At 55.6% G+C, this 17750-nt stretch overlaps 1 pseudogene; it reads left to right on the forward strand.

Moving 5' to 3' along the window:
- Positions 1–17750, forward strand: part of LOC142908093 (WD repeat-containing protein 70-like) — a 104745-nt pseudogene that overhangs the window by 46765 nt on the left and 40230 nt on the right.

Below are 17750 nucleotides of genomic sequence, written 5' to 3' on the forward strand. Positions count from 1 at the left end.
GTCTCTCTCTACCCCGTGTCTCTCTCTACTCCCCCCGTGTCTCTCTCTACTCCCGTGTCTCTCTCTACTCCCCCCGTGTCTCTCTCTACTCCCCCCGTGTCTCTCTCTACTCTCCGCGTGTCTCTCTCTACTCCCCCCGTGTCTCTCTCTACTCCCCCCGTGTCTCTCTCCCCGTGTCTCTCTACTCCCCCCGTGTCTCTCCCCCCGTGTCTCTCTCTACCCCCCCGTGTCTCTCTCTACCCCCGTGTCTCTCTCTACTCCCGTGTCTCTTTCTACTCCCCCCGTGTCTCTCTCCCCGTGTCTCTCTCTACCCCCGTGTCTCTCTACCCCGTGTCTCTCTCTACTCCCCCCGTGTCTCTCCCCCCGTGTCTCTCTCTACCCCCCCCGTGTCTCTCTCTACCCCCGTGTCTCTCTCTACTCCCGTGTCTCTCTCTACTCCCCCGTGTCTCTCTCCCCGTGTCTCTCTCTACCCCCGTGTCTCTCTACCCCGTGTCTCTCTCTACTCTCCCCGTGTCTCTCCCCCGTGTCTCTCTCTACCCCCCCGTGTCTCTCTCTACCCCCGTGTCTCTCTCTACTCCCGTGTCTCTCTCTACTCCCCCCGTGTCTCTCTCCCCGTGTCTCTCTCTACCCCCGTGTCTCTCTACCCCGTGTCTCTCTCTACTCTCCCCGTGTCTCTCCCCCCGTGTCTCTCTCTACCCCCCCGTGTCTCTCTCTACCCCCGTGTCTCTCTACCCCGTGTCTCTCTCTACTCCCCCCGTGTCTCTCTCCCCGTGTCTCTCTCTACCCCAGTGTCTCTCCCCCCGTGTCTCTCTCTACCCCCGTGTCTCTCTCTACTCCCGTGTCTCTCTCTACTCCCCCCGTGTCTCTCTCCCTGTGTCTCTCTCTACCCCCGTGTCTCTCCCCCCGTGTCTCTCTCTACCCCCCCGTGTCTCTCTTTACCCCCGTGTCTCTCTCTACTCCCGTGTCTCTCTCTACTCCCTCCGTGTCTCTCTCTACCCCCGTGTCTCTCTACCCCGTGTCTCTCTCTACTCTCCCCGTGTCTCTCCCCCCGTGTCTCTCTCTACCCCCCCGTGTCTCTCTCTACTCCCCCCGTGTCTCTCTCTACTCCCCCCGTGTCTCTCTCCCCGTGTCTCTCTCTACCCCGTGTCTCTCTCTACTCCCCCCGTGTCTCTCCCCCCGTGTCTCTCTCTACCCCCCCGTGTCTCTCTCTACCCCCGTGTCTCTCTCTACTCCCGTGTCTCTCTCTACTCCCCCCGTGTCTCTCTCCCCGTGTCTCTCTTTACCCCCGTGTCTCTCTACCCCGTGTCTCTCTCTACTCTCCCCGTGTCTCTCTCTACTCCCCCCGTGTCTCTCTCCCCGTGTCTATCTCTACCCCCGTGTCTCTCTACCCCGTGTCTCTCTCTACTCCCCCCGTATCTCTCCCCCCATGTCTCTCTCTACCCCCCGTGTCTCTCTCCCCGTGTCTCTCTCCCCGTGTCTCTCTCCCCGTGTCTCTCTCTCTCCCCGTGTCTCTCTCCTCATGTCTCTCTCCCCGTGTCTCTCTCACCCCGTGTCTCTCTCACCCCGTGTCTCTCTCACCCCGTGTCTCTCTCCCCGTGTCTCTCTCACCCCATGTCTCTCTCACCCCGTGTCTCTCTCACCCCGTGTCTCTTTCCCCGTGTCTCTCTCACCCCGTGTCTCTCTCACCCCGTGTCTCTCTACTCCCGTGTCTCTCTCTCCTCCCCCCGTGTCTCTCTCCCCGTGTCTCTTTCTACTCCCGTGTCTCTCTCTCCTCCCCCCGTGTCTCTCTCTACCCCCCCGTGTCTCTCCCCCCATGTCTCTCTCTACTCCCGTGTCTCTCTCTACTCCCGTGTCTCTCTCTACTCCCCCCGTGTCTCTCTCTACTCCCGTGTCTCTCTCTCCTCCCGTGTCTCTCTCTACTCCCCCCGTGTCTCTCTCTACTCCCCGTGTCTCTCTCCCCGTGTCTCTCTCCCCGTGTATCTCTCCCCGTGTCTCTCTCCCCGTGTCTCTCTCCCCCTATGTCTCTGTCCCCGTGTTTCTCTCACCCCGTGTCTCTCTCCCCGTGTCTCTCTCCCCGCGTCTCTCTCACCCCGTGTCTCTCTCACCCCGTGTCTCTCTCCACGTGTCTCTGTCCCCGCGTCTCTCTCCCTGTGTCTCTCTCTCTCCCCGTGTCTCTCTCCCCGTGTCTCTCTCCCCGCGTCTCTCTCACCCCGTGTCTCTCTCACCCCGTGTCTCTCTCCCCGTGTCTCTCTCCCCGTGTCTCTCTCCCCATGTCTCTCTCCCCGTGTCTCTCTCCCCATGTCTCTGTCCCCGTGTCTCTGTCCCCGTGTCTCTCTCCACGTGTCTCTGTCCCCGTGTCTCTCTCCCCGTGTCTCTCTCCCCGTGTGTCTCTCCCCGTGTATCTCTCCCCGTGTCTCTCCCCGTGTCTCTCTCCCCGTGTCTCTGTCCCCGTGTCTCTCTCCCAGTGTCTCTCTCCCCGTGTCTCTCTCTCCCCGTGTCTCTCTCTCGGTGTCTCTCTCCCCGTGTCTCTCTCCCCGTGTCTCTCTCCCCGTGTCTCTCTCCCCGTGTCTCTCTCCCCGCGTCTCTCTCCCCGTGTCTCTCTCCCCGTGTCTCTCTCCCCGTGTCTCTCCCCCCGTGTCTCTCTCTCGGTGTCTCTCTCCCCGTGTCTCTCTCCCCGTGTCTCTCTCCCCGTGTCTCTGTCTCCGTGTCTCTCTCCCCTTGTCTCTCTCCCCATGTCTCTGTCCCCGCGTCTCTGTCCCCGTGTCTCTGTCTCCGTGTCTCTGTCTCTCTGTGATGGCTCCCTGCAGATCTGGGACAAGAGTCTCGGCGTGAGACACCAACCCCCACCGCTGTCTGTCTGTCTCCCCGCGTGTCCCAGGTGCACACTAAGTACCGGCATCTCCCCGTGTCTCCGTGTGTGTCCGTGTGTCTCTGTGTGTCTCCACGTGTCCCCGTGTGTCCCCGTGTGTGTCCGTGTGTCTCCCCGTGTCTCCGTGTGTCTCCCCGTGTCTCCTCGTGTCCCCGTGTGTCCGCGTGTGTGTCCGTGTGTCTCCACGTGTCTCTGTGTGTCTCTGTGTGTCTCCGTGTGTCTCCCCGTGTCTCCTTGTGTCTCCGTGTGTCTCCACGTGTCCCCGTGTGTCTCCGTGTGTCTCTGTGTGTCCCTGTGTGTCTCCACGTGTCTCTGTGTGTCTCTGTGTGTCTCCACGTGTCTCCGTGTGTCTGTGTGTCTCCACGTGTCTCCACGTGTCCCCGCGTGTCCCCCCGTGTCTCCGCAGGTACACACCAAGTATTTGTGTCGTGCTGCTCATGACCAGGAGGGTGACATCAGCTGCCTGGCGTTCACTCACGACTCACAGCACCTACTCACACGAGCAGGTATCACCATCATCATCATCACACCATCATCACACCATCACCATCACACCATCACACCATCACTATCATCACATCAGCTGCCTGGCGTTCACTCACGACTCACAGCACCTACTCACACGAGCAGGTATCACCATCATCACCATCACACCATCACACCATCATCACACCATCACACCATCATCATCACCATCACACCATCACTACCATCACACCATCACTATCATCACATCAGCTGCCTGGCGTTCACTCACGACTCACAGCACCTACTCACACGAGCAGGTACCATCACTGTCACACCATCATCATCATCACCATCATCATCACCATCATCATCATCACACCATCACACCATCATCACCATCATCACATCAGCTGCCTAGCGTTCACTCACGACTCACAGCACCTACTCACACGAGCAGGTATCACCATCATCACCATCACACCATCACACCATCATCACACCATCACACCATCATCACACCATCACCATCCCACCATCACATCATCATCACCATCACATCAGCTGCCTGGCGTTCACTCACGACTCACAGCACCTACTCACACGAGCAGGTATCACCATCATCACCATCACACCATCATCACCATCATCATCATCACCATCATCACCATCACCACCATCATCACCATCATCATCATCATCACACCATCACCACCATCACCATCACACCATCATCACCATCACACCATCACCACCATCATCACACCATCACCATCACACCATCATCATCATCACCATCATCACCATCACATCATCACTACCATCATCACCATCACACCATCATCACCATCATCACATCAGCTGCCTGGCGTTCACTCACGACTCACAGCACCTACTCACACGAGCAGGTACCATCACTGTCACACCATCATCATCATCACCATCATCACCATCATCACCATCATCATCATCACACCATCATCACCATCACCATCATCACCACATCAGCTGCCTAGCGTTCACTCACGACTCACAGCACCTACTCACAAGAGCAGGTACCATCACCATCACTATCACCACCATCATCATCATCACCATCATCACCATCACACCATCATCACCATCATCATCATCATCACATCATCACCACCACCATCATCATCACTACCATCATCACCATCACACCATCATCACCATCATCATCATCACATCATCACCACCATCATCATCATCACTACCATCATCACCATCACCACCATCACCACCATCACACCATCATCATCACATCATCACCACCATCATCATCACTACCATCATCACCACATCAGCTGCCTGGCGTTCACTCACGACTCACAGCACCTACTCACAAGAGCAGGTACCACCATCATCACCATCATCATCATCACCATCATCACCATCATCATCATCACACCATCATCACCATCATCACCACCATCACATCAGCTGCCTGGCGTTCACTCACGACTCACAGCACCTACTCACACGAGCAGGTATCACCATCATCACCATCACACCATCACACCATCATCACACCATCACACCATCATCATCACCATCACACCATCACTACCATCACACCATCACTATCAACACATCAGCTGCCTGGCGTTCACTCACGACTCACAGCACCTACTCACACGAGCAGGTACCATCACTGTCACACCATCATCATCATCACCATCATCATCACCATCATCATCATCACACCATCACACCATCATCACCATCATCACATCAGCTGCCTAGCGTTCACTCACGACTCACAGCACCTACTCACACGAGCAGGTATCACCATCATCACCATCACACCATCACACCATCATCACACCATCACACCATCATCACACCATCACCATCACACCATCACATCATCATCACCATCACATCAGCTGCCTGGCGTTCACTCACGACTCACAGCACCTACTCACACGAGCAGGTATCACCATCATCACCATCACACCATCATCACCATCATCATCATCACCATCATCACCATCACCACCATCATCACCATCATCATCATCACACCATCACCACCATCACCATCACACCATCATCACCATCACACCATCACCACCATCATCACACCATCACCATCACACCATCATCATCATCACCATCATCACCATCACATCATCACTACCATCATCACCATCACACCATCATCACCATGATCACATCAGCTGCCTGGCGTTCACTCACGACTCACAGCACCTACTCACACGAGCAGGTACCATCACTGTCACACCATCATCATCATCACCATCATCACCATCATCACCATCATCATCATCACACCATCATCACCATCACCATCATCACCACATCAGCTGCCTAGCGTTCACTCACGACTCACAGCACCTACTCACAAGAGCAGGTACCATCACCATCACTATCACCACCATCATCATCATCACCATCATCACCATCACACCATCATCACCATCATCATCATCATCACATCATCACCACCACCATCATCATCACTACCATCATCACCATCACACCATCATCACCATCATCATCATCACATCATCACCACCATCATCATCATCACTACCATCATCACCATCACCACCATCACCACCATCACACCATCATCATCACATCATCACCACCATCATCATCACTACCATCATCACCACATCAGCTGCCTGGCGTTCACTCACGACTCACAGCACCTACTCACAAGAGCAGGTACCATCACTGTCACACCATCATCACCATCATCATCATCACCATCATCACCATCATCATCATCACACCATCATCACCATCATCACCACCATCACATCAGCTGCCTGGCGTTCACTCACGACTCACAGCACCTACTCACACGAGCAGGTACCATCACCATCAGACCAGCACACCATCACCACCATCATCACCATCACACCTTCATCATCACCACACCATCACACCATCACCACCATCATCACCATCACCATCAGACCAGCACACCATCACCACCATCATCACCATCACCATCACACCATCACACCATCATCATCACCACACCATCACACCATCACCACCATCATCACCATCACCATCACACCATCACACCATCACCACCATCATCACCATCACACCATCTCACCATCATCATCACCACACCATCACCATCATCACCATCACCATCATCACCACATCAGCTGCCTGGCGTTCACTCACGACTCACAGCACCTACTCACACGAGCAAGTATCATCACCATCATCACATCATCATCACCATCACCACCATCACACCACCATCACCATCATCACTACCATCACATCAGCTGCCTGGCGTTCACTCACGACTCACAGCACCTGCTGACAAGAGCAGGTACCACCATCATCACCATCACACCATCACCACCATCATCACCATCATCACCACCATCATCACATCATCACCATCACATCATCACCATCATCACCATCATCACATCAGCTGCCTGGCGTTCACTCACGACTCACAGCACCTTCTCACACGAGCAGGTACCATCATCATCACCATCATCACACCATCATCACCATCACACCATCATCACCATCATCACCACCATCACATCATCACCATCACACCATCATCACCATCATCACCATCACACCATCATCACCATCATCACCACCACCATCATCATCACCATCACATCATCACACCATCATCATCACCACCATCACCATCATCACCATCACATCATCATCACCACCATCACCATCATCACACCATCATCACATCATCACCATCATCACATCATCACCATCATCACATCAGCTGTGTGTCTCTGTGTGTCTCAGGAGACTCGGTGAGACACTGTGTGTCTCTGTGTGTCTCACTGTGTGTCTCACTGTGTGTCTCTGTGTGTCTCACTGTGTGTCTCACTCCATGTCTCACTGTGTGTCTCACTGTGTGTCTCTGTGTCTCACTCCATGTCTCACTGTGTGTCTCACTGTGTCTCACTGCGTGTCTCACTGTGTCTCACTGCGTGTCTCACTGTGTGTCTCACTGTGTGTCTCACTGTGTCTCACTGTGTGTCTCTGTGTCTCACTGCGTGTCTCACTGTGTGTCTCACTGTGTGTCTCACTGTGTGTCTCACTGTGTCTCACTGTGTGTCTCACTGTGTCTCACTGTGTGTCTCACTGTGTGTCTCACTGTGTGTCTCACTGTGTGTCTCACTGTGTCTCACTGTGTCTCACTGTGTGTCTCACTGTGTGTCTCACTGTGTCTCACTGTGTCTCAATGTGTGTCTCACTGTGTGTCTCACTGTGTGTCTCTGTGTCTCACTGTGTGTCTCACTGTGTGTCTCACTCTGTGTCTCACTGTGTGTCTCACTGTGTGTCTCACTGTGTGTCTCTGTGTCTCACTGTGTCTCACTGTGTGTCTCACTGTGTGTCTCACTGCGTGTCTCACTGTGTGTGTCTCACTGTGTGAGTCACTGTGTGTCTCACTGTGTCTCACTGTGTGTCTCTGTGTCTCACTGTGTGTCTCTGCGTGTCTCACTGTGTGTCTCACTGTGTGTCTCACTGTGTCTCACTGTGTCTCACTGTGTGTCTCACTGTGTCTCACTGTGTCTCACTGTGTGTCTCACTGTGTGTCTCACTGTGTCTCACTGTGTCTCACTGTGTGTCTCACTGTGTGTCTCTGTGTCTCACTGTGTGTCTCACTGTGTGTCTCACTGTGTGTCTCACTGTGTGTCTCTGTGTCTCACTGTGTGTCTCACTGTGTGTCTCACTGTGTGTCTCACTGTGTGTGTCTCTGTCTCTGTCCCAGCTGTCTATGTACGACGAGTCTCACTGTGTGTCTCTGTGTCTCTGTGTCTCACTGTGTGTCTCACTGCGTGTCTCACTGTGTGTCTCTGTGTCTCACTGTGTGTCTCACTGTGTGTCTCACTGTGTGTCTCACTGTGTGTCTCACTGTGTGTCTCACTATGTCTCACTGTGTCTCACTGTGTGTCTCACTGTGTGTCTCACTGTGTGTCTCACTGTGTGTCTCTGTGTCTCTGTGTCTCACTGTGTGTCTCTGCGTGTCTCACTGTGTGTCTCACTGTGTGTCTCACTGTGTCTCACTGTGTCTCACTGTGTGTCTCACTGTGTGTCTCTGTGTCTCACTGTGTGTCTCACTGTGTCTCACTGTGTCTCACTGTGTGTCTCACTGTGTCTCTGTGTCTCACTGTGTGTCTCACTGTGTGTCTCACTGTGTGTCTCTGTGTCTCACTGTGTGTCTCACTGCGTGTCTCACTGTGTGTCTCACTGTGTGTCTCACTGTGTCTCACTGTGTCTCACTGTGTGTCTCACTGTGTGTCTCTGTGTCTCACTGTGTGTCTCACTGTGTCTCACTGTGTGTCTCACTGTGTGTCTCACTGTGTCTCTGTGTCTCACTGTGTGTCTCACTGTGTGTCTCACTGTGTGTCTCTGTGTCTCACTGTGTGTCTCACTGTGTGTCTCACTGTGTGTCTCGCTGTGTCTCACTGTGTGTCTCACTGTGTCTCACTGTGTGTCTTGCTGTGTCTCACTGTGTGTCTCACTGTGTGTCTCACTGTGTGTCTCACTCTGTGTCTCACTGTGTGTCTCACTGTGTGTCTGTGTGTCTCACTGTGTGTCTCACTGTGTCTCACTGTGTGTCTCACTGTGTCTCACTGTGTGTCTCGCTGTGTCTCACTGTGTGTCTCACTGTGTCTCACTGTGTGTCTCACTCTGTGTCTCACTGTGTGTCTCACTGTGTGTCTCACTCTGTGTCTCACTGTGTGTCTCACTGTGTCTCACTGTGTCTCACTGTGTGTCTCTGTGTCTCTGTGTCTCACTGTGTGTCTCACTGTGTGTCTCACTGTGTGTTTCACTGTGTCTCACTGTGTCTCACTGTGTGTCTCACTCTGTGTCTCTGTGTGTCTCACTGTGTGTCTCACTGTGTGTCTCACTGTGTGTCTCACTGTGTGTCTCACTGTGTATCTCTGTGTCTCACTGCGTGTCTCACTGTGTGTCTCTGTGTCTCACTGTGTGTCTCACTGTGTGTCTCACTGTGTCTCACTGTGTGTCTCACTGTGTGTCTCACTGTGTCTCACTGTGTCTCACTGTGTGTCTCACTGTGTGTCTCACTGTGTGTCTCGCTGTGTCTCACTGTGTGTCTCACTGTGTGTCTCACTGTGTGTCTCACTGTGTGTCTCACTGTGTGTCTCACTGTGTGTCTCACTGTGTCTCACTGTGTGTCTCACTGTGTGTCTCACTGTGTGTCTCGCTGTGTCTCACTGTGTGTCTCACTCTGTGTGTCTCACTGTGTCTCACTCTGTCTCACTGTGTGTCTCACTGTGTGTCTCACTGTGTCACTGTGTGTCTCACTGTGTGTCTCACTGTGTGTCTCACTGTGTGTCTCACTGTGTGTCTCACTGTGTGTCTCAGTGTGTGTCTCTGTGTCTCACTGTGTGTCTCACTGTGTGTCTCACTGTGTGTCTCACTGTGTGTCTCACTGTGTGTCTCACTGTGTGTCTCACTGTGTCTCTGTGTCTCACTGTGTGTCTCACTGTGTCTCTGTGTCTCACTGTGTGTCTCACTGTGTGTCTCACTGTGTGTCTCACTGTGTGTCTCACTGTGTGTCTCTGTATCTCACTGTGTGTCTCACTGTGTGTCTCACTGTGTGTCTCACTGTGTGTCTCTGTGTCTCTGTATCTCACTGTGTGTCTCACTGTGTGTCTCACTGTGTGTCTCACTGTGTGTCTCACTGTGTGTCTCAATGTGTGTCTCACTGTGTGTCTCTGTACTCTCACTGTGTGTCTCACTGTGTGTCTCACTGTGTGTCTCACTGTGTGTCTCTGTGGTCTCTGTATCTCACTGTGTGTCCACTGTGTGTCTCACTGTGTGTCTCACTGTGTCACTGTGTGTCTCACTGTGTCTCACTGTGTGTCTCACTGTGTGTCTCACTGTGTGTCTCACTGTGTGGTATTCTCCAGTGTGTGTCTCTGTGTCTCACTGTGTGTCTCACTGCGTGTCTCACTGGTGTCTCACTGTGTGTCTCACTGTGTGTCTCACTGTGTGTCTCACTGTGTCTCCTGTGTCTCACTGTGTGTCTCACTGTGTCTCTGTGTCTCACTGTGTGTCTCACTGTGTCTCACTGTGTGTCTCACTGTGTGTCTCTGTGTCTCACTGTGTGTCTCACTGTGTGTCTCACTGTGTGTCTCACTGTGTCTCTGTGTCTCACTGTGTGTCTCACTGTGTCTCTGTGTCTCACTGTGTGTCTCACTGTGTGTCTCACTGTGTGTCTCTGTGTCTCTGTCTCACTGTGTGTCTCACTGTGTGTCTCACTGTGTGTCTCTGTGTCTCTGTATCTCACTGTGTGTCTCACTGTGTGTCTCACTGTGTGTCTCACTGTGTCTCTGTGTCTCACTGTGTGTCTCACTGTGTCTCTGTGTCTCACTGTGTGTCTCTGTGTCTCATGTGTGTCTCACTGTGTGTCTCACTGTGTCTCTGTGTCTCACTGTGTGTCTCACTGTGTCTCTGTGTCTCACTGTGTGTCTCACTGTGTCTCTGTGTCTCACTGTGTGTCTCTGTGTCTCACTGTGTGTCTCACTGTGTGTCTCACTGTGTGTCTCACTGCGTGTCTCACTGGTGTCTCACTGTGTCTCACTGTGTGTCTCACTGTGTCCTCTGTCTCACTGGTGTCTCACTGCGTGTCTCACTGTGTCTCACTGTGTCTCACTGTGTCTCACTGTGTGTCTCACTGTGTGTCTCACTGTGTGTCTCCTGTGTCTCACTGTGTGTCTCTGTGTCTCACTGTGTGTCTCACTGTGTGTCTCACTGTGTGTCTCTGTGTCTCACTGTGTGTCTCACTGTGTGTCTCACTGTGTCTCTGTGTCTCACTGTGTGTCTCCTGTGTGTCTCACTGTGTGTCTCTGTGTCTCACTGTGTGTCTCACTGTGTCTTGTGTCTCACTGTGTGTCTCACTGTGTCTCTGTGTCTCACTGTGTGTCTCTGTGTCTCACTGTGTGTCTCACTGTGTCTCTGTGTCTCACTGTGTGTCTCACTGTGTCTCTGTGTCTCACTGTGTGTCTCACTGTGTCTCTGTGTCTCACTGTTGTTCTGTGTCTCACTGTGTGTCTCACTGTGTGTCTCACTGTGTGTCTCACTGGTGTCTCCCTCACTGTGTTCTCTGTGTCTCACTGTGTGTCTCTCACTGTGTGTCTCACTGTGTGTCTCACTGTGTGTCTCACTGTGTGTCTCACTGTGTGTCTCACTGTGTGTCTCACTGTTGTCTCACTGTGTCTCTGTGTCTCACTGTGTGTCTCACTGTGTGTCTCACTGTGTGTCTCTGTGTCTCACTGTGTGTCTCTGTGTCTCACTGTGTGTCTCACTGTGTGTCTCACTGTGTGTCTCTGTGTCTCACTGTGTATCTCACTGTGTCTCTGTGTCTCACTGTGTGTCTCACTGTGTCTCACTGTGTCTCACTGTGTGTCTCTGTGTCTCACTGTGTGTCTCACTGTGTCTCACTGTGTCTCACTGTGTGTCTCTGTGTCTCTGTGTCTCACTGTGTGTCTCACTGTGTCTCACTGTGTCTCACTGTGTGTCTCTGTGTCTCACTGTGTGTCTCACTGTGTGTCTCACTGTGTGTCTCTGTGTCTCACTGTGTGTCTCACTGTGTCTCTGTGTCTCACTGTGTGTCTCACTGTGTCTCACTGTGTCTCACTGTGTGTCTCTGTGTCTCACTGTGTGTCTCACTGTGTGTCTCACTGTGTCTATGTGTGTCTCTGTGTCTCTGTGTCTCACTGTGTGTCTCACTGTGTGTCTCACTGTGTCTCACTGTGTCTCACTGTGTGTCTCTGTGTCTCTGTGTCTCACTGTGTGTCTCACTGTGTCTCACTGTGTCTCACTGTGTGTCTCACTGTGTCTCACTGTGTCTCACTGTGTGTGTCTGTGTCTCTGTGTCTCAGGAGACTCGGTGAGACTCTGGGACCTGCGTCAGTTCAAGTCTCCCCCTCGCCGTCGCCTCCGGCCTGCCCAGCACCTACCCCTCGTGAGCCCCCTGTCTCCCTGTGTCTCCCTGTCTCCCTGTGTCTCCCCGTGTCTCCCTGTGTCTCCCTGTGTCTCCCTGTGTCTCCCCGTGTCTCCCTGTGTCTCCCCTTGTCTCCCTGTGTCTCCCGTGTCTCCCTGTGTCTCCCTGTGTCTCCCTGTGTCTCCCCGTGTCTCCCCGTGTCTCCCCGTGTCTCCCCCTGTCTCCCTGTCTCCCTGTGTGTCCCCCTGTCTCCCTGTGTCTCCCTGTGTGTCCCTGTGTGTCCCCGTGTCTCCCTGTGTCTCCCCCTGTCTCCCTGTGTCTCCCTGTGTCTCTCTGTGTCTCCCACTGTCTCCCCTTGTCTCCCTGTGTCTCCCCCTGTCTCCCTGTGTCTCCCTGTGTCTCTCTGTGTCTCCCCCTGTCTCCCCTTGTTTCCCTGTGTCTCCCCCTGTCTCCCTGTCTCCCTGTGTCTCCCCGTGTCTCCCTGTGTCTCTCTGTGTCTCCCTGTGTCTCCCCCTGTCTCCCTGTGTCTCCCCCTGTCTCCCTGTGTCTCCCTGTGTCCTCTGTGTCTCCCCCTGTCTCCCCTTGTTTCCCTGTGTCTCCCTGTGTCTCCCTGTCTCCCTGTGTCTCCCCGTGTCTCCCTGTGTCTCCCTGTGTCTCCCCGTGTCTCCCCGTGTCTCCCCGTGTCTCCCTGTGTCTCCCTGTCTCCCTTGTCTCCCCGTGTCTCCCTGTGTCTCCCTGTGTCTCCCTGTGTCTCCCCGTGTCTCCCCGTGTCTCCCCGTGTCTCCCCCTGTCTCCCTGTCTCCCTGTGTGTCCCCCTGTCTCCCTGTCTCCCTGTGTGTCCCTGTGTGTCCCCGTGTCTCCCTGTGTCTCCCCCTGTCTCCCTGTGTCTCCCTGTGTCTCTCTGTGTCTCCCCTGTCTCCCCTTGTCTCCCTGTGTCTCCCCCTGTCTCCCTGTGTCTCCCTGTGTCTCTCTGTGTCTCCCCCTGTCTCCCCTTGTTTCCCTGTGTCTCCCCCTGTCTCCCTGTCTCCCTGTGTCTCCCCGTGTCTCCCTGTGTCTCTCTGTGTCTCCCTGTGTCTCCCCCTGTCTCCCTGTGTCTCCCCCTGTCTCCCTGTGTCTCCCTGTGTCTCTCTGTGTCTCCCCCTGTCTCCCCTTGTTTCCCTGTGTCTCCCTGTGTCTCCCTGTCTCCCTGTGTCTCCCCGTGTCTCCCTGTGTCTCCCTGTGTCTCCCTGTGTCTCCCCGTGTCTCCCCGTGTCTCCCCGTGTCTCCCTGTGTCTCCCTGTCTCCCTGTGTCTCCCCGTGTCTCCCTGTGTCTCCCTGTGTCTCCCCGTGTCTCCCCGTGTCTCCCCGTGTCTCCCCCTGTCTCCCTGTCTCCCTGTGTGTCCCCCTGTCTCCCTGTCTCCCTGTGTGTCCCTGTGTGTCCCCGTGTCTCCCTGTGTCTCCCCCTGTCTCCCTGTGTCTCCCTGTGTCTCTCTGTTTCTCCCCCTGTCTCCCCTTGTCTCCCTGTGTCTCCCCCTGTCTCCCTGTGTCTCCCTGTGTCTCTCTGTGTCTCCCCCTGTCTCCCCTTGTTTCCCTGTGTCTCCCCCTGTCTCCCTGTTTCCCTGTGTCTCCCCGTGTCTCCCTGTGTCTCTCTGTGTCTCCCTGTGTCTCCCCTGTCTCCCTGTGTCTCCCCCTGTCTCCCTGTGTCTCCCTGTGTCTCTCTGTGTCTCCCCCTGTCTCCCCTTGTCTCCCTGTGTCTCCCCCTGTCTCCCTGTGTCTCCCTGTGTCTCTCTGTGTCTCCCCCTGTCTCCCCTTGTCTCCCTGTGTCTCCCCCTGTCTCCCTGTCTCCCTGTGTCTCTCTGTGTCTCCCCCTGTCTCCCCTTGTCTCCCTGTGTCTCCCCCTGTCTCCCTGTCTCCCTGTGTCTCCCTGTGTCTCCCTGTGTCTCCCTGTCTCCCTGTGTCTCCCTGTGTCTCTCTGCATCTCCCCCTGTCTCCCCTTGTCTCCCTGTGTCTCCCCCTGTCTCCCTGTCTCCCTGTGTCTCTCTGTGTCTCCCCCTGTCTCCCTGTGTATCCCCCTGTCTCTCTGTCTCCCTGTGTCTCTCTGTGTCTCCCCCTGTCTCCCCTTGTCTCCCTGTGTCTCCCCCTGTCTCCCTGTCTCCCTGTGTCTCCCTGTGTCTCCCTGTGTCTCCCCCTGTCTCCCCTGTCTCCCTGTCTCCCTGTGTCTCCCTGTGTCTCTCTGTGTCTCCCCCTGTCTCCCCTTGTCTCCCTGTGTCTCCCCTGTCTCCCTGTCTCCCTGTGTCTCCTGTGTCTCCCCTGTCTCCCCTTGTCTCCCTGTGTCTCCCGCTGTCTTCCTGTGTCTCCCTGTGTCTCCCTGTGTCTCCCCCTGTCTCCCTGTCTCCCTGTGTCTCCCTGTGTCTCCCTGTGTCTCTCTGTGTCTCCCCCTGTCTCCCCCTGTCTCCCTGTCTCCCTGTGTCTCCCCGTGTCTCCCTGTGTCTCCCTGTGTCTCTCTGTGTCTCCCCCTGTCTCCCCGTATCTCCCCTTGTCTCCCTGTGTCTCTCTGTGTCTCCCCCTGTCTCCCTGTCTCCCTGTGTCTCTCTGTGTCTCCCCTTGTCTGCCTGTGTCTCTCCCTGTCTCCCCCTGTCTCCCTGTGTCTCCCTGTCTCCCTGTGTCTCCCTGTGTCTCCCCTTGTCTGCCTGTGTCCTCCCCCTGTCTCCCCCTGTCTCCCTGTGTCTCCCTGTCTCCCTGTGTCTCCCTGTCTCCCTGTGTCTCCCTGTCTCCCTGTGTCTCCCCGTGTCTCCCTGTGTCTCCCCCTGTCTCCCTGTGTCTCCCCCTGTGTCTCCCTGTCTCCCCCTGTCTCCCTGTCTCCCCCTGTCTCCCTGTCTCCCTGTCTCCCTGTCTCCCTGTGTCTCCCTGTGTCTCCCCGTGTCTCCCTGTGTCTCTCTGTGTCTCCCTGTGTCTCTCTGTGTCTCCTCGTGAGCCCCCTGTCTCCCCCTGTCTCCCTGTCTCCCTGTGTCTCCCTGTGTCTCTCTGTGTCTCCCCATGTCTCCCCCTGTCTCCCTGTCTCCCTGTGTCTCCCTGTGTCTCCCCGTGTCTCCCCTTGTCTCCCTGTGTCTCCCCTTGTCTCCCCGTGTCTCTCCTGTGTCTCTCCGTGTTTCCCCGTGTCTCCCCGTGTCTCCCCCTGTCTCCCCCTGTCTCTCTGTGTCTCCCCCTGTCTCCCTGTGTCTCCCTGTCTCCCCGTGTCTCCCTGTGTCTCCCCCTGTCTCCCTGTCTCCCTGTGTCTCACCCTGTCTCCCCGTGTCTCCCTGTGTCTCCCTGTGTCTCTCTGTGTCTCTCTGTGTCTCCCTGTGTCTCCCGTGTCTCCCTGTGTCTCCCTGTGTCTCTCTGTGTCTCCCTGTGTCTCCCCGTGTCTCCCTGTGTCTCTCTGTGTCTCCCCTGTCTCCCTGTCTCCCTGTCTCCCTGTGTCTCCCTGTGTCTCTCTGTGTCTCCCCCTGTCTCCCTGTTCTCCCCGTGTCTCTCTGTGTCTCCCCTGTCTCCCTGTGTCTCCCTGTGTCTCCCTGTGTCTCCCCCTGTCTCCCTGTCTCCCTGTGTCTCCCTGTGTCTCCCTGTGTCTCTCTGTGTCTCCCCCTGTCTCCCCCTGTCTCCCTGTCTCCCTGTGTCTCCCCCGTGTCTCCCTGTGTCTCCCTGTGTCTCTCTGTGTCTCCCCCTGTCTCCCCGTGTCTCCCCTTGTCTCCCTGTGTCTCTCTGTGTCTCCCCCTGTCTCCCTGTCTCCCTGTGTCTCTCTGTGTCTCCCTTGTCTGCCTGTGTCTCCCCCTGTCTCCCCTGTCTCCCTGTGTCTCCCTGTCTCCCTGTGTCTCCCTGTCTCCCTGTGTCTCCCTTGTCTGCTGTGTCTCCCCCTGTCTCCCCTGTCTCCCTGTTCTCCCTGTCTCCCTGTGTCTCCCCTGTCTCCCCTGTGTCTCCCCGTGTCTCCCTGTGTCTCCCCCTGTCCCTGTGTCTCCCCCTGTGTCTCCCTGTCTCCCCCTGTCTCCCTGTCTCCCCCTGTCTCCCTGTCTCCCTGTCTCCCTGTGTCTCCCTGTGTCTCCCCGTGTCTCCCTGTGTCTCTCTGTGTCTCCCTGTGTCTCTCTGTGTCTCCTCGTGAGCCCCCTGTCTCCCCCTGTCTCCCTGTCTCCCTGTGTCTCCCTGTGTCTCTCTGTGTCTCCCCATGTCTCCCCCTGTCTCCCTGTCTCCCTGTGTCTCCCTGTGTCTCCCCGTGTCTCCCCTTGTCTCCCTGTGTCTCCCCTTGTCTCCCCGTGTCTCTCCTGTGTCTCTCCCGTGTCTCCCCGTGTCTCCCCGTGTCTCCCCTGTCTCCCCCTGTCTCTCTGTGTCTCCCCCTGTCTCCCTGTGTCTCCCTGTCTCCCCGTGTCTCCCTGTGTCTCCCCCTGTCTCCCTGTCTCCCTGTGTCTCACCCTGTCTCCCCGTGTATCCCTGTGTCTCCCTGTGTCTCCCTGTGTCTCTCTGTGTCTCTCTGTGTCTCCCTGTGTCTCCCCGTGTCTCCCTGTGTCTCCCTGTGTCTCTCTGTGTCTCCCTGTGTCTCCCCGTGTCTCCCTGTGTCTCTCTGTGTCTCCCCCTGTCTCCCTGTCTCCCTGTGTCTCCCTGTGTCTCTCTGTGTCTCCCCCTGTCTCCCTGTCTCCCCGTGTCTCTCTGTGTCTCCCCCTGTCTCCCTGTGTGTCCCTGTGTCCCCCCGTGTCTCCCCCTGTCTCCCCTTGTCTCCCTGTGTCCCTGTGTCTCCCCGTGTCTCCCCCTGTCTCCCTGTGTGTCCCCGTGTCTCCCCGTGTCTCCTCGTATCTCCCCCTGTCTCCCTGTCTCCCTGTGTCTCCCCCTGTCTCCCTGTGTCTCCCCGTGTCTCCCTGTGTCTCCCCGTGTCTCCCTGTGTCTCCCCGTGTCTCCCCGTGTCTCCCCGTGTCTCCCCCTGTCTCCCTGTGTGTCCCTGTGTCTCCCGGTGTCTCTCTGTGTCTCCTCGTGACTCTCAGTGTCTCCTCGTGTCTCTCCGTGCCTCCCTGTGTCTCCCCCTGTCTCCCCGTGTCTCCCCTGTGTCTGCTCGTGCTCCTAGTGTCTCACTGTCTGTGTCTCTGTCTCTGTGTCCCCGTGTCTCACTGTCTGTGTCTCTGTCTCTGTGTCCCCGTGTCTCACTGTCTGTGTCTCTGTCTCCCCGTGTCTCACTGTCTGTGTCTCTGTCTCCCCGTGTCTCACTGTCTGTGTCTCTGTCTCTGTGTCCCCATGTCTCACTCTCTGTGTCTCTGTGTCCCCGTGTCTCACTGTCTGTGTCTCCGTGTCTCCGTGTGCCCGTGTCTCACTGTCTGTGTCTCTGTGTCCCCGTGTCTCACTGTCTGTGTCTCTGTCTCCCCGTGTCTCACTGTCTGTGTCTCTGTCTCTGTCTCCCCGTGTCTCACTCTCTGTGTCTCTGTGTCCCCGTGTCTC

Source organism: Petromyzon marinus, assembly GCF_048934315.1.
Source record: "Petromyzon marinus isolate PM22_M1 ecotype Great Lakes invasive population chromosome 70 unlocalized genomic scaffold, UKy_Petmar_22M1.pri1.0 chr70_unloc.1, whole genome shotgun sequence".
NCBI lineage: Eukaryota > Metazoa > Chordata > Hyperoartia > Petromyzontiformes > Petromyzontidae > Petromyzon > Petromyzon marinus.